Raw genomic sequence first — 18,113 nt, forward strand, 5'->3', positions numbered from 1 at the left:
ATATAAAAAAACAATTTATACATGTACACCTAGACACATGTTGCCTTGGTTGACCTTTTTGCACTTGCATAGAAAAAGATAAGAACTTTTCTTTATATCGTTCAAATTGACTCTGTAGATTTATTATACATATTGTTCTTGGATGAATTATCTATGACAATATCTTTTGACCAATTCTGTAAATAAATAAACAAGTCTTATTATCTTCCTTTGCAACAATAGAATTAAATTCACTTTTCTTTTAATAATTCCTTTTTTATTCCAAATACATTGTACAACATGAATAAAAAAAAACTCAGTGATTATGAAGTTTTGTATGCAGAATCAATCCATGGCATGTTATCTTTGTTTTAAAAATATTTAGATAACAATGTGTTATGCATTACACTGTAAAATGAAGACTGCCTGGTCATCAGTTGTTAGATATCAATACACTGGAGCATCACATGGTAAAAAGTGTGGGAAAATGGAGAGTGATTCGGTTTTCATTTCATACTTACAAAAATACTGTAATAATTTACTAAGAAAACATACAATGTATCAGAGGTAATAATTTGTAACTTTAAAGTAAAGATTTTGCACACAGATTCATAAAAGTTAGAGGAATCCCACCATAAACTGTATATGATACTGTACAATTTTTAAACTCATGATGTAGTTCAACAAAATATAGTGAATACATTCAATACATGTATGGTAATAGGATAAACTTGCTATTTTGCTTTTTTTCTAATTGGCTAACAAAGATCAATGTGAACATGAATGCATTTTTTAATTGCCATTGTATGCAGTCAGTTTTGTCATGTTCAAGAATCCTGACAATTCCTTTGTTTTTATGTCAATACAACAAAGGTGTTCTTTGACAAGGATCTGCAGTGAGCAAAATTCATTCTGTATATTCAGATATTGAAGCATGTCTTATGGTGTGATATGTCCGTTCCCCTTTACTGTCTCCTTCTGGTAGTTCTTTTTTCTGAAAAGAACAAAATATTTTAAAACAAAAAGAACGAAAACACATGTTTTACTTCTTTCTTACACTGCAAACATAGTATGACTATGTCTATATGAATGTAAGACACTTCTGAGATACCTTTTTATATAATGTCATGATTTTTTTAATAAATGCATATAAAGTTGGCCTCATTAATCTGGGCACTTTTGCTTCCAAGGAAATTACTTGGATTAATGAATTGTCTTAATTAAACAAACTTGGTATATAAGGATAAAGCTAAAATATTTTAGTTTCTAAATGTAGGCCACACTCTAAGGCCAAGATCATGGGGTTAAAGAAAAAGAAATAAACTCAGCAATAACTGTTCAAGAGTTAATACCAAAGGATAAAGTTTTTGTGGAAATAAAAAACTCCATGTACCTGTCAGTGACACACCAATTCATATACAACTTTAACAACATAACTATTATATGTAGAATTAAAATACTTTTCTTTTTACATCTTATTCCATTTTTTAAATTCAGTTTTGTCCCTAATTACCTTATTGATATAAATCCAATATTCTTTTGTAACACTGCAGATGACACTTGATTAGTAAAGGATCCTATATTTCCGTGGGATCTGTAACATGATTAAAATAAAATAAAAATAAAATAGATAGCTTGATCTAATTTTTTTATAAATTATTAATAATTTTGATTTTAATTGCAAATTTAGCTATGATAACGTGAAGAAGTCAGTATTGTTAAAAAACCATGTCACTTATAAGTTTTTTAACAATACTGACTTCTTCACATTATCATATCAATTCTTTGGTGTTTCATTCGAAACAATTTCAGTCAAGTAGAAAACATATTTACATTTTACAATTGTTTTGGTTATTCAGTTTTGAATTCAATTTACAATATGTCTTTTTATAAGTTTATACACAAGCATTTTACCATACATGTATTTAAGTCAATAGAGCACCTAACTAGTGATACAGGGATCTTCCGTTAGATTCTCAGTCCAGACATAAATATTCCTCGTTATGCCACTTTATGTTTGAGTTTGCTGTAGCAGATTTTGCTTGAAGTTTCCTGAAATATTAATATAATCTTTTAGAAATTATTGACTCGAAAAAATGCTTCTACATGTATACAATAATACTGTATGTACATTATGGTGTGTAAATAAAAAATACAAGAATTAAAAATCATTATAAATTATAAATCTAAAATACATGCATTAATTATAAAACCCCTACTTTTCACCACCCCCTTGGAAAAAAATTCTGTATTTTCCCTGATACATGTGCAAGTGTAAATTGAAAGGAAAAAATACAAACCAATGGCTATCTTGGAGTTAATGTTAATCACCCTTGACATTCCTCTTTCCAGGTGACACTTGATTTGGTCACATTACTTCAGCAGAGAAAGCTGAATACACTGTCTAGTCCATAGCTTGCTTCACCTGTAACATTAAATATTTCTTTTACAATCTATGAATATGATATCTGTCTATAATCAAGGCCCTTTTGAGCTTACAACAAATACATACCTGTACATAAATTTATAACAATACATGTACATGTACATTTATAAGTTATATTTAGAGCCCTTTTGAGATACAGGGCGGGGCTTGAGGCGAGAGCGATAAGCCGGGCCCCGCCCTGTATCTCTGATACATAAATTTATAACTAAATGACTTGTGACATGACCTTTTTAATGACCTCATCAATTTACATTCATATTTGGGTACATATCTCTTAACCAATCAGATGATTTTAACAGAAAGTTGATTTAGTATCCCATTTTAAGCATTCGCAACTGAAATGCCGATAGAGGTGGACGTGCAGGTATTTATCATTTTAAAATAATTATTTAGGTGATGCATTATATAATTTGTTTTCCAAAAAAATAAATTTGAATTTGATTGCTTAGGTTTTTTTTCTCTTTTTAGCTGTTGTCGACTTCGTTTTTTTTTTAAATTTAAGCTACGATTTAATGCAAAACATTTTAATATTTTAAGAATCATGTGGGGATGTTTTTGAAACAAAAATACTTCCGGGAAAACGTATTCTGAAAAAAATGTCCGACGATGTCCTACACCTGTCGTAATATAAAAAATTTAAATAAACAGATGAAATGAAAGCGGGGGGGGGGTATTTTACCTTCATGTTTTTAATAAAATGTAGAGTAACCAAAGGGTATCCCATCACTCACTGGTGCCCCCACTCAACCCTCTTGTGAGTTTTTTTTCTTTTTCGCTTTCGTAAATGATTTAATATTTTGCTAAACTTGTATACATACGCTTTTTAATTTATCAACAAGAAACGATAGCACCACAAAGTTTCTTGGTTGGCTATAAATCTACCCCCTCCCCTCCCCGAGTGTAATATACGAGTTTTCACTTATTTTTATCGAGGGGGGGATAGTAATCATTTGTGAACTGTCCCACTCCCTCCTTTCTAAAATTTTTGAATTCCACACTAATAACTTTACGTTGTAAAATTTAATTCTTAATTCACCTCAAATTTTGAGTAAATACTAAGTGTTTTCATGGGAATTGAACGATTCTTGTGTCTATACACAGATTCAGCTTTCCCTCATCGCTAAAAATAAACCGTACTGTATCGTTGATATTTTGCAGATACAGTACAGTTTCTGCTCATTTGCATAAGAAACGCCCACCAAAAGTGTTCTGTATCGCAGTTACAGTATGCTTGACTTCAAAGGAAAACTCGCCGGGTCATGTCACAAACATTACATAAGGCAAACAAAAAATAGTCTTGTTTCCTGCTACTTAACTGACCCTATTTTTTTTTTATTTTGGCACTTGATCATAAAGTTGTTTATTTTTTTTTTCAATGCAACGTTTTGTAGTTTGCTTTTTAGTTCAAAAAGACAAAAGATTTGCAAATAAATGTCCACTATCATTTATAAAAGGGGTTATAACCTGTAATCCAAAGCAGAGATGGTTTACATATTTCTGCATTTGAACAATTTAAGCAAATTATGTTTTTCCATTTTTTGAGTATTCAACTAAACACCACCTTGTGTGTTAGGCACAGATAAGTATGATACCTTTACATTTTTGCTAATTTTACCAATCCGGCCTTTATCATGTTCTGACACCAGAAATGTCTGGTTTTGCTCTTCTATTCTAAAAGTTACAGACTGGTCATATAATAAGTTTTAATTTTAAGCTAAATAAAACAGCATTAGGAAAGTATAAAAATCTAAGTAGGTTATTGGTAATTGGAGCTAAATATATTAGTTGTACCAGACAGGTGCGTAAACAATCAAACACTTTAGCCATGATCGATATACTAAGTCGTAAATATTCACCTTATGTATCTGACATGGACACAGCAAACAAAAAATCTGTTCTGCAAAAATTTTACTTCTTCCGTCATACTAATTAACATCTGTAGGGTCATAGTCTTTAATGTCTTTATTGAAATCAACATCTGGCACAGATCGATACCGGTGTACCCACGTGGTGCTGCAGTGGACACTGGACAAGGAGTAGTTTCACCAAAATTATGGTCATGGTCGGTTTCAGTCTCACTTCTATTTTTGATTCTCATGAAGATGTTTCAATTTCGAGAACCGTAAAGGTTTAATATGTATGTCAAATTTGTCTTTTAAATCGAGGAAATTTCTCGATTGCTTCGTCGGCCATCTTGTAGCAGGGACAACAATGTGTAAATGGAGACTTTTATTTGACGGCGTTGCGGAATTCCGGAAAAACAGCACGTGCAAATATGCGAATTCTTTCTATCACGTGATTGCTATCGGTCTCTACCTTAAATCATGAATATTTAATGGATCTAAGAGAAAAGTGATATGCTAAAACATTTTTAATGCAAATGTAATTTCTTATAATATTTTCATTAATGAAACGAAGGCTCATCCTTACAATAAAAAACAGACTAAATATACGGACCAGACACGAATAATGAACTTTTTCTGTCAGTGACCTTGGCTTTGCATTAATGACCTTGGATCAAAGTCATAACAGAAAATCAGATAATAAGCAAGGTTTGTGTGAAGTAGTGGATTGAGGTTTAGCCATAAAAAAGATATGGACCAGACACAAATAATGAAACTTTTTCTTCAAGTGGCTTTGAACTTCCCCAAATGATTTTGCGTCAAGGTCATGACATACTCTTAGGAACTGTGCAATCTTTGTGTGAAATAAGAACCTACCAAGTTCATCCATAAGAAAGAAATGGAGCGGACACGAATTATGAAATTTTTCTTCAATGACCTTGAACTTCCCAAAATGACCTTGGTTCAAGGTCATGACACACCCTTAAGTCATGGGCAGTCTTTGTGTTAAATGAGAACATACCAAGTTTATCCATAAGAAAGATCTGGACTGGACACGAATTATGAAATTTTTTTAGTGACCTTCAACTTCCCTAAAGGACCTTGGCTCAAGGTCATGACACAATCTTAGATCATGGGTAATCTTTGTGTGAAATAAGAACATACCAAGTTAATCCATAAAAAAGATATGGACCGGACACAAATTATGAAATATTTCTTCCAGTGACCTTGAACTTCCACAAATGTCCTTGGCCCAAGGTCATGACAGGACGCACTCTTATTGCATGGGCAGTCTTTGTGTGAAATGAAAACCTACCAAGTTTGAGAATTGGTGGAAAATCAACATTAAACAGTTAATTTCATATGTGTCTATTTTTAGACATTTGTACTACTTATAGAGATGAGAGCCTGTTCTCAATAATTTGTGAGATATTATACTATTCCTTGTTCTTATTGATGAAATATTGGAGAGATCCATATTTTTATTATTTATGATTCAGTGGAGCTTCAAAATGATGGAAAAATTGACATTTTTCATCATTTTATGAGACATGTCTATATTCAGGCATTTGAAGCTATAAATAGAAAACGAAAATCCCTGAAAATAATATGCATAGTAGTTATTGGTGTCCAGTCTCGGATATTAGCATAATGACTTTTACAGTATATTTCATAATTACCTAGCAATGGCATCTTTAACTCTGCCCAAATTTCATTTTTTGGATTTTTTTGAAATATGTCTATTTTTAGATACATGTTACTAAAAATAGCATTGAGATCCCACTCCAATTTCTTCATGAGGGGACACTACTAATACTGACGTTTGACGACACGCATATGATTTGAAAAATTTCCGTAGACAATTTTTTTTATTTAACCTTAAATTTCTCAAAAAATGCCAAATTTTCCATTTTTCACATTTTGAGAAACTATGCTCTTTTGCAGAACCGTTTTCTAAGAGTGGGGTCAATTCTGGAATAACTGGTTATATGCCCTGTATTCTTTAACAGTTGATGTTTTCTTATGATACAAAGATTTATATTTGAGTTCACTACATAAAGATAAAAATGCATTCATATTTCCTCAATTTTCATGTTTTTGTTTGGTCAAAATGGCCGAAAATGGCCAAATTCAATGGATCCGTCTCCATGGCAACCGGGTGCACGTGGGAAACTTCTAACACCATATTTGCTGGTTTTGTACCAATGTGCACCTATGGTGCAAATTTCATCAAAATCGGAGATATGTCGTTTCCAAGCCCTATAGTAAATTTTTTGGTGCTTACAGAGAATGCATGTTAAGCTTTGATCCAAAACTCTATGTCTGACTTATAGGCGAGTTATAAAATGATTGGTTTTTAAGATATTCAATTTCTCTAATATAAGCTTAAAAATACAACCGACTTATACGCGGACCGACTTATAGGCGAGCATATATGGTACTATATATACTTTTGACCTATAAATAAAAATGTCTGATGAGGTTTTTTTCTGCTTTTCAAGAAATATTTGATAATTGTCTGTTTATTACCCCCCCCCCCCCCCCCCCCACTTGATAAAAAAAACTGAAAATATTTGGCCATGCCCCTCCACCCCAGAAAATGAAATTGCATCCTTCAGTCCTGAAAAAAATAAGTACACCTTTAGAAGATCACATTATTTTACTTTCAGAATAATGTGAACAAATAGATCAAGACTTTGTACGATATCTGATTGCATAAAAAATAGAATGTAAAGATTTTATTAACTTTTTTCTATCAATATACTGTATTCATATGTTTATTTTTACAATTCATATCATTTCAATAAATTTAGGTGTTCCAAATTCACAAAACACTTCAACAGAGAGTTTAACTACAGAGATGGAGTTTGACACATCCTGTAAGTATTTGCTACTGTCAGAAATCACTTACATGTAAGCTTGAGCTTATTGAGTATATACTTAGTATTCTTTTAATAAACTATATTACCATTAATGAGCCCCTCCCCCCCTCCTCTGTGGGCACCCTATAGTGATCAGTCTGTCCATTCCAGATCTCTTGTCTGAAACATATCTTCTGTCACCTTGACCCACTCTCGCTCATACTTCACTCACAAAGTACCTTTGGGTAAAGGGTGTGCAGTGACCTTGAACAATTTTTCTAAATGTAAGGTCAAGGTAATAGCAGAATTGTATGAAAAATCCTTGTTCAGAGCATATTTTGCTCTCCTTGACCAAATCTGGCTCATACCTAACCCATGGTGTCTTTCTAGAAAGTGTGTGCAATGACCTTAAACCACATTTCTCATTCTAAGGTCAAAGTTATAGCAGAATTATATGAAAAATTCTTGTCCGGTGCACATCTATTCTCCCCTAAATCCAATGTGACCCATACATCATTCAAATATTTTGTTCAAATCATGACCTAAAGGAGTAGTATGGTGTTACATCTTAAAATTTTGATAAGAATATTAAAGCAACAAGTTGCTGTCCTTTAAAAAAGGACTACAATACGTAAACCACATGCATGTGTTTCTAACCGAAATTCAAATCAAAACAATTTCTAGGTTTAGTAAATATTCATGTAGGTTTGTTCTAATTTTCTATTATGATCTGCCTACCTTGAGTGATGGTACTTTCATAGCAAAATTTTTACATGTTATCTCGGATATAGTTTTCTCATTAAAAAAAATTGGGCTATATTGATACATGTTACCCATAGTGGCTGGGGCTTTACATCTGCTCTGAATTTATTCGGAAGAATCTATAATTGAAAAAAAATATCTGACGTTCCACATGTAACACAGCTCTAGCTGTAGTATGCAGTTTTTTTTTCAGGCCCCCCCCCTTCACATGTTTTATCCACATGGAAAACCGTTGCTATAGGCCTGTATCAAGCTAAATTTGGATTACTGTGCATATGTACATGTATATCAAATTATTTTTGCGAGTATTGGTGCACAAAACAAATGCCGGTGAAGACAAGTTTTTTCTTAAATTTTAAAATGCTTCTGCTGTAGAATCAATGTTTAATTTGTATATAAAAGTATATGTACAAGAAAGAAATTCGGATGCGCCAGTAAATAAATAAACACGATATGCACATCTAAAAGCCACATTTGCAAAATGAACATGGTATATTTTAATTAAGATAGGGCGATTTATTCTACGGGAAACTGTTTTAGGCGAACTCTCCCAATCGTTAATTCTAGGGCCTTTTCGACTGGCGGAAATTATTTTTCCGACCTCTGACGGAAAGACCCGAGATGATGCGATTGCGAACTCTCCAGCACTCTCGTGCATGCGTAGTTTGACTTATGCCCATGGCATCCGGTTTAACCTCGCTTATATATTTATTGTGTGGACCTCAGGGTCCACGCAATGATAAAACTTATGACTTTGAAAGCATCCTTTGTAGCTATTACAAATTTTGTCTAATGTGCTTCTAGTTGGCTAGATAGTGAACCATTAATTATTTTTCCTTCCACCTACAGGTTCCTGTGTCTCATGCTTACCTTCTTCTCAGGGCTGATATAAACAGAACGAAACACTAAAAGGAAAACCAAATGATGCTTTGCAGAGAATTTCAAATCAGAGATATATATTTATAATTGTGTTAGCAAATGTAACCATCAGAAGTTCCCATAGTTTTAATGCCTAGCTTGCCTTAATATATTCGAAAAAAAGTTTTAAAAAATGTTTCCATGGCAATATTTACATAATTTTTCTCTTTTTTTGTACACTAATGTTTATTTGTAAACCAGTGTGTATTATTATGTCTGTAACTGAAAAAAATAAATGTATTAATGTTTTTACATTTTGCATTTTTGTTAAAAATATTTATTATATGAAAAATAAAACTTTTCCCTGTAAAACCTTAATTTTTGCAAAAAGTCAAAATATAGCATTGTTCGTGACCTCATATCTACCCTACTTGAAAGAGTCCAAAGATAGATTTTTTATATTTTCCTAATTATGGTCTGTACTTCAAGGTGAAATTACAATAAAACAATTTGCAGCGTTTACGGGCCCTCTAAAAGTCACTTGAAAGTTCATAAAAATTTGATTTTTTTGGAAATGTAAACTTTTGGACGATCTATGACCTTTTTGCACTTACACTGGAAAAGTATTGAATAAATTTTACTATCCTGAATGATACTCTAGGCAACATGCTTTTATGCCTACTAATTAGTTTCAATGCATGAAATGTCATAATTTGTTGAGACTTCCTCAAATATGTCTAGATTCCATGATTTTAAAGCTCCTAATTTGACTACAAGTTCTATTTTTAGTAACATGCCTCTACATGTAACTCATGAACAAAGGCAACAATGAAAAAAAGGTGTGGCAAATTTAATAGTTAATACTATATTGCACACAAAAATTGCATTTTTATTAAAAATATTTATAAATACCACAAACTAAAACCTTTCCTTGCAAAACCATTATTTTAGCAAAATGTCCAAATATAGCATTATTCGTGACGTCATATCTACCCTATTTGAAAGAGTCCAAAGATATATTTTTTATATTTTCCTAATTATGGTCTGTACTTCAAGGTGATCATGAAATTACAATAAAACAAATTGCAGCGTTTACGGGCCCTCTGAAAGTCACTTGAAAATTCTTAAAAATTGATTTTTTTGGAAATGTGAATTTTGGACGATCTGTGACCTTTTTGCACTTAAACTGGATAAGAACTAAATAAATTTTACTATCCTGAATGATATTCTAGACAACATGCTTACATGCCTACCAATTAGTTTCAATGCATGAACTGTCATAAATTGTTGAGACTTCCTCAAATATGTCTAGATTCCATGGTTTTTAGCTCCTAATTTGACTATAAGTTCTATTTTTAGTAACATGCCTCTAACTCGTGAATTAGGGCAACAATGAAAAAAATATATGAGGTAATTTTAATGGTATACCAATACTATATTGTACACAAAAATTGATATCAATACATAAACCTTGCTTGTGGAATGTTTTGCATGGTTTTCTCTGAGACGCTCACTTAAATATGAAGTCTCTATATCCATCTGTTCAAACGTTATGGCGAAAGTTGACAACAAATAGAATAAAAGTAGGTCAAAATCCAAGGTCAAGGTCAAGAGTTCAAATTTGGTGGTATCCGAAGAAAGGTCTTGTCACAAGGAATACACTCAGACACCTGTGAAATATGAAATCCCTAGCCCTAACCACTCAAGAGTTATGGGCTAGGTTAAAGTTGGCATCAAACAGACAAAAAGATAAACAGACAAACAGACAGACAGGACAAAAACAATATACCCAAACAAAAACAATATATCTTTCGATCCGGGGGCATAAAAATATTCTTTACTTGTTTAGTTAATTTTAAGCTTCACAAAAAAGGTGTTTGGATGTTTAGAAAATAAGGTAACTTAAACTGTACAGGAACTCTTTTGAAAATGATGAAAAATGAAAGCTCAATACCATATTTTTTTTATAATGCCTGTGACGTTGAAGATTTTGCTGCTCCTTGACTTAATGATATGACCTGAAAATCAATCAACATTGATACCAATTTACAACAATTTGATATGATTTTTTTAAGACCATATAAGTAAAGATCCTTTTATACTATGATTGACATTTTGCACGATTATGTCGTCATATATTTATTCTGTGCAACAAGTCCAAGTAATTTTGAATGACCCTCGTATCACTCTCATAAATTCTCAATTTAGAAGGATAAACTAAAATTTTATATAGCTTTTCAAAGATGTTTTATTTTTTCTGTTTTATGATACTTTTGTTGCATTCATTTAATTGACTTTTTACAAAAACACACAGGTCAACCATACAGACTGCCATTGCTGCCTAAAAATGACACTGAAAAAGATGGTAACTATGTATATTAGATTTTTTTAGCTCACCTGAGCCGAAGGCTCAAGTGAGCTTTTCTGATCACATTTTGTCCGGCATCCGTCTGTCTGTCTAGCTGTCTGTCCGTCTGTCTAGCTCTCCGTCTGTCTTTAAACTTTTCACATTTTTGACTTCTTCTCAAGAACCGCTGGACCAATTTCAACCAAACTTGCCACTAAGCATCTTTGGGTAAAGGGGATTCAAGTTTGTTTAAATGAAGGGCCACGCCCTCTTTCAAGGGGAGATAATTGAAAATTTGTGAAAATTTGGTGGTGTGTTTAAAAAATCTTCTTCTTAAGAACCACTGCGCCAGGAAAGATGAAACTTATAAGAAAACATCCTCAGGTAGTGTAGATTTAAGTTTGTTCAAATCATGTCCCCGGGGTTAGGGCGGGGCCACAATGGCCGACCAACATTTTATATAGAAATATATAGGAAAATTCTTCAAAAATCTTCTTCTCAAGAACAGCATAGCCATAATTGCTCATAATTATATATGGAAGCATCCCCCGGTAGTGTAGAATCAAGTTTGTTCAAATCATGACCCCAGGGGGTAGGGCGGGGCCACAATGGCCGACCAAAGTTTTATATAGAAATATATAGGAAAATTCTTTAAAAATCTTCTTCTCAAGAACAGCAAAGCCATAATTGCTCATATTTATATGGAAGCATCCCCAGGTAGTGTAGATTCAAGTTTTTTCAAATCATGACCCCCGGGGGAAGGGCGGGGCCACAATGGCCGACCAAATTTTTACATAGAAATATATAGGAAAATTCTTCAAAAATATTCTTCACAAAAACAGCAGAGCCATAATTGCTCATATTTATATGGAAGCATCCCCAGGTAGGGTGATTCAAGTTTGTTCAAATCAGGACCCCCGGGGGTAGGACGGGGCCACAATGGCCGACCAAAATTTTATATAGAAATATAAAGGAAAATTCTTTAGAGATATAAAGGAAAATTCTTTAAAACTCTTCTTCTCAGGAACGGTAAAGCCATAATTGCTCATATTTAAGACCATATAAGTAAAGATCCTTTTATACTATGATTGACATTTTGCACGATTATGTCGTCATATATTTATTCTGTGCAACAAATCCAAGTAATTTTGAATGACCCTCGTATCACTCTCATAAATTCTCAATTTAGAAGGATAAACTAAAAACTTATATAGCTTTTCAAAGATGTTTTATTTTTTTTGTTTTATGATACTTTTGTTGCATTCATTTAATTGACTTTTTACAAAAACACACAGGTCAACCATACAGACTGCCATTGCTGCCTAAAAATGACACTGAAAAAGATGGTAACTATGTATATTAGATTTTTTTTAGCTCACCTGAGCCGAAGGCTCAAGTGAGCTTTTCTGATCACATTTTGTCCGGCGTCCGTCTGTCTGTCCAGCTGTCTGACCGTCTGTCTAGCTGTCCGTCTGTCTGTAAACTTTTCACATTTTTGACTTCTTCTCAAGAACCGCTGGACCAATTTCAACCAAACTTGCCACAAAGCATCTTTGGGTAAAGGGGATTCAAGTTTGTTTAAATGAAGGGCCACGCCCTTTTTCAAGGGGAGATAATTGAAAATTTGTGAAAATTTGGTGGTGTGTTTAAAAAATCTTCTTCTTAAGAACCACTGCGCCAGGAAAGATGAAACTTATAAGAAAACATCCTCAGGTAGTGTAGATTTAAGTTTGTTCAAATCATGTCCCCCGGGGTTAGGGCGGGGCCACAATGGCCGACCAAAATTTTATATAGAAATATATAGGAAAATTCTTCAAAAATATTCTTCTCAAGAACAGCATAGCCATAATTGCTCATAATTATATATGGAAGCATCCCCCGGTAGTGTAGAATCAAGTTTGTTCAAATCATGACCCCAGGGGGTAGGGCGGGGCCACAATGGCCTACCAAAGTTTTATATAGAAATATATAGGAAAATTCTTCAAAAATCTTCATCTCAAGAACAGCAAAGCCATAATTGCTCATATTTATATGGAAGCATCCCCAGGTAGTGTAGATTCAAGTTTGTTCAAATCATGACCCCTGGGTGAAGGGCGGGGCCACAATGGCCGACCAAAGTTTTATATTGAAATATATAGGAAAATTCTTCAAAAATCTTCTTCACAAAAACAGCAGAGCCATAATTGCTCATATTTATATGGAAGCATCCCCAGGTAGGGTGATTCAAGTTTGTTCAAATCAGGACCCCCGGGGGTAGGACGGGGCCACAATGGCCGACCAAAATTTTATATAGAAATATAAAGGAAAATTCTTTAGAGATATAAAGGAAAATTCTTTAAAACTCTTCTTCTCAGGAACGGTAAAGCCATAATTGCTCATATTTATATGGAAGCATCCCCAGATAGTGTCAAGTTTGTTCAAATCATGACCCCTGGGGGTAGGGTGGGGCCAAACCTTTAGATTTAATCTTTTCAATAGTAAACCTATTTCTACTTTTTCCTAGCCACAATGCTCGGGTGAGCGATGTGGCCCATGGGCCTCTTGTTTTATTTGTGTAAAAGATCTGCATCTTATTTTTTAAAATTTAAATGTACATGTAAGTGTTGCAAATATGAAATGTTGCTTGTTGAATTTCTTGCGAAGTGTCTATCAATTGCTTGAACACAAACACCAGATTTTTTGTATAAAGGGTATAAATATCTGTGTTGTATAAATTATCAAGATCATGTAATCATGAGAAATTAGTGATCATTCATTTTTTTCTGATTATGTTATCATAATTTAATACACTTAACAAAACTTCAAAGTGTTCACTTTGATAAATGGCTTATCTAAAAACTTCTTTATATAATGGCATGACATTTTAAAATTATTACAACAAACGAGTCTTCTCAACAATTGTAGAAAGAAAATTCAATATCACCGATAAAAACCAATGTTCCATGACCAAGCCTAAAAACAATAAATCTGTACTTTGTGGCACATGTTTTGTGTAATAAGCATTTTTTTTGTAATCAGTATCAAATTTTAAAAACTGATTTTACTAAAAAAACACAAAACATTGGCAAAATGACCATTCCGATAGAAGATAGAGCCGTTGAAATGTTGATGTCTGGACCATCTTTGCACGTTTTACTTTTACTTTAGTGCTTAATTGTATTTGATATTACTTTTAAAAATTATCAAACAGTATTAAAACCAATTTAATCACATTTTTCTATAGTCTGTGCTAATTGTTCATCACTAATTTAACACAATTTGAAACTTTTTGACAAGATTTAACCACACCGGAAGTGACCTTGATCTTCTTCCGAGGAGGAAATTTCGCGTCAAACCAGGTTACAAGAATGTGTCCTGAAAAATCTTAGAAACATGGAAACAAACCATTTCAATCGTACGAAAATGATAAGAAATCGGTGCTCGTGGCAGTCTTATAGCAGCTCAGTCTGAATTATCCTTAAAGTGGCGCACTTACGTGCTAAACACCCAAGGATATTGACCAAAAGGCACACATTTACAACATTTGCTTTATGAAGCCTTATATCAAGTTATACATGTAATGCATCGACCTAGTAAATCATTGTTCAAAGAGAGGTAGTTGCTATCGTGTCGATAAAATATTGAGTATTTTTTCCCGTGACATGTGTACATACAGTGGCTGGAACGTTATTATTGACAACTTACACGAACGATCACGTTACACGAACGATTCCGCAGGATTAACGCACGATTAAACCTGTTACATGAACGATCTTTCACGTTCACGATTCTACACGTTACACGATCTTACACGATTGTTAACGCAAACGCACGATTCTTCACTCAAAATAGTTCAAAATATTTAGGAATCTGATATTTTCAAAACGAAATACGGCTTAATACTTATTTGAGATTTCAAATAATTATCAATATTATTTCATAGACTTTGAAGAAAAAACGGAAAATGATATTTCTGTAACGAAATATATGCAAGACTTAATATTGTACATTGAAAATAATTATTTCTAAGGTAATTCTCCGATCACAAAAAACGGATTTTGTTTGTTCTATTAGACGATGTACATGTGTGTGGGTCATATAATTTGATTGAATTGGATATCATGATATGCAGAAAGGGGGATACGATTGAACAAAAATGGCAGCATGGAATGACTTAAATTATAATTACAAATTTTATCCTTATGTTTCCAATGATTCAATGTCTGATAAACTTGCCAATTATTCAACTTTTTTATTTGCAGAAATTTAGAATTAATTAATTACAAATAGGTTCAAGAGATAAACACAGATAATCAAAACTCCCGAAAATCATGCCGTGTCCATGTATATTTGTCGACCAACTAGTTATGTAAGCATTGAGAAATGTTTTTTTTTTTGTAATATATATATATATATATATATATATATATATATATATATATATATATATATATATATATATATATATATATATATATATATATATATATATATATTTTCAATGAATTGATTTCAAGATTATCTTGACCACAATAGGAAGTTAATAATAATTAAAATCAGATTTTTCAAAAAGGCGTTAAAGATCTAAGTACGATTTATCCCAATTTTGATCGCGCTATTTGACGAGAACTTAATATTGTACGACTTACTATATTGCTTGTTTACGGGCGATAATTAGTTCGTTCTGCGTTCTACTTTGTAAATTGCGCTTTTTCATTTTATTTGGATTTTTATTAATATATTTAGAAAAACAAACAAGGGAAATGCTTATTTTACAAATAACTTTCCGATAAAAACTTACAAAACGAAATTTACACGATTCGAAACTCACGACCTCGCACGATTAAAAACGCACATGATTGAGTCTGATACACGAACGATCTTGCACGTTACACGAACGATCACTCACGATACACGAGCGATTCTACATGATTGGTTTGTCAACAATAACGTTCCAACCACTGTAATTTTAGCAGGTAGTTTATAGGTCCTTGGTTTTAGACATCAGAGAAGGTGTGCAATAATTATTTAACCACTCAATATTATCAGAAAATGTTTTATGCACATGTACATGCAAACGTCAAAGTACGGTATTTGAAGCAACTATTTATCATCTAAAACATCCCTAATATACTGAATGTGAGCATGGAGCAATGTCTTTAGAATGCAATCTTTCAATTTCGGTCGAACAAAGTGATAAAGAAGCTCTACAGTTTTTCCGGTGACGAGTTAAATATTGTGCAGTCAACCGTCGAAAACCACGTGTCGCCAATAAATCGCAATGAATCGTAAACACATAGTAGAGCGTCATACTTTGGCACTCTTTCACTTGATTGGAGAACGGGCATGACGAAGACATCGTCACGTGTCGAAATCTGCCTTCCATATACATGTACATGTAAGATAGTGGTCTTGATCTGTTATAATACATACAGAGCAACAAAACGTCATAACGTCATACAGTTCCTGAAACGTTCTGCTTTCTAATTTTTTCCGTTCTTTCATCGTTCGCTCTCCGTTTTCAGTTTTGCGTTCACTGTGCGCTCGCTTTCACCATTCACAAATCGTTCACCGTTCGCTCTTTGTTCCGTTTAATTTGTGTTTACCTTGCGTTCTCTGTTCAGTTATTGTTAAATCTTCATTGTCAATCGGAATTCCGAAGTGAAAGAACATACCTTTTTGATGGTAAGGATTTTTTAAATTAAATATCTTAGATATCGTGTTTGAAAAATGATTATTTCATTGCAAAAAGTATCTACTATATTTATATTCATATTATTATAACGTTAACTTTATCCTTTATATTTCCCTGGAGATTAATACAAGGGTGATAATCTACGTCATCACCAGGATAACGTAAGTAAAAACAATCCGCCATTTTTCGCCACTTCGCTGGATAGGTGAGTGAAATGTTAACACAGAAACAAGAAACTTACCAAATGTTACATTCTTACGGAATCACATGTTGTCTACTCTTAGTCACTGACACTGTGAAACTTCCAAACAAGCAGTCTTTTCCGAGATCATTTCGCATTAATTCAAATAAACGCAAAGGTAACAATAACACATATACCTTGTTGAACGAGCATTTAACATTTTTATCGTGCAATTTGTACATATTTTTTAACGGAACGTGGTATCAGAAACTTATGAAAAAGGTAACAGCAATCATTCAGTAGAAGCTTCAGGTAAAGTAATCATGGTTCTATGACGTTATTTCCCATCAACATCGGGTTCAAAATACAACAAGGATAACGTTTACACAGCTTCTTTCACAGTAACGTTAAAACTACAATTTGAATACATGTATATGACGGTGAATTCATAATTGATTTGGTTTAGATATAATGGATATCAGTGTTTTCAAGTATTGCGGTGAAGTTCTTAAAGGTAAGAGTACGCTACGTCAGCATGAAATGCGACACGAACATAAAGGGCCTTATGCATGTCGCCTATGCCAGAAAGTGTTTTTCAGTCAAACCAACTACAGACGGCACCAGGAAATACATCAAAAATGTCAAGTGAAGAAATCTTCTTGTCAATGTTGTTGTTTCTTTCCTTACAAACGCAGAACTAATGTGTCATAAGAGACGAGAGGAAAAGCAATTCAAGTTTAATTGTAGCGTTGATAGTAAAACTTTTAAAACAAAGAAAGATAGGGACGACCATATAGGATATCATGAAGTTCGAGGTACCAAATCAAACGTGTGCAAAACATGCTTCCAGCCTTTCCGATTTAGAAGTGGACTGTCCAGACACATGAAGATACATAAAAATGAAAATCACCTCCCTGCTCAAAGGCCGTAAGTGCAGAGCATAGGCCTACATTTTGCAGCCCTTCACCGGCAATGGTGACGTCTCCATATCAGTGAAATATTCTGGAGAGGGACGTTAAACAGTATACAATCTATGAATATGTCTGATGCTCCAGCTAAGTTGTACACCGTTGATTTAAATTCTCGATTTGTAAAAGGCCTGAAAGAAACAAAGTTTATGTTAATGACGTTTTGAAAATAATATTGTTATTTTTCTATTTA

The 18,113-nt window shown here is 33.2% G+C and overlaps 1 long non-coding RNA gene across 2 annotated transcripts; it reads right to left on the reverse strand.

Annotated features, from left to right (window-relative positions):
* Positions 1-296: 296 nt before the first annotated feature.
* LOC134235575 (uncharacterized) lies at positions 297-4,728 on the reverse strand. 2 transcript variants are annotated; one of them, XR_009985439.1, is made up of 5 exons: positions 4,282-4,728; positions 2,280-2,404; positions 1,927-2,031; positions 1,493-1,573; positions 297-973 (listed from the first exon to the last, which is right to left on the reverse strand). It is a non-coding gene; the product is annotated as an uncharacterized LOC134235575 (long non-coding RNA). The 2 variants fall into 2 exon arrangements; XR_009985438.1 differs by having other exon boundaries at positions 1,922-2,031.
* Between the last annotated feature and the right edge of the window lie 13,385 nt (positions 4,729-18,113).

The sequence above is a fragment of the Saccostrea cucullata genome, unplaced genomic scaffold, assembly GCF_032062105.1.
Source record: "Saccostrea cucullata isolate Sc308-1 unplaced genomic scaffold, CSIRO_AGI_Scuc_v1 ctg3617, whole genome shotgun sequence".
NCBI lineage: Eukaryota > Metazoa > Mollusca > Bivalvia > Ostreida > Ostreidae > Saccostrea > Saccostrea cuccullata.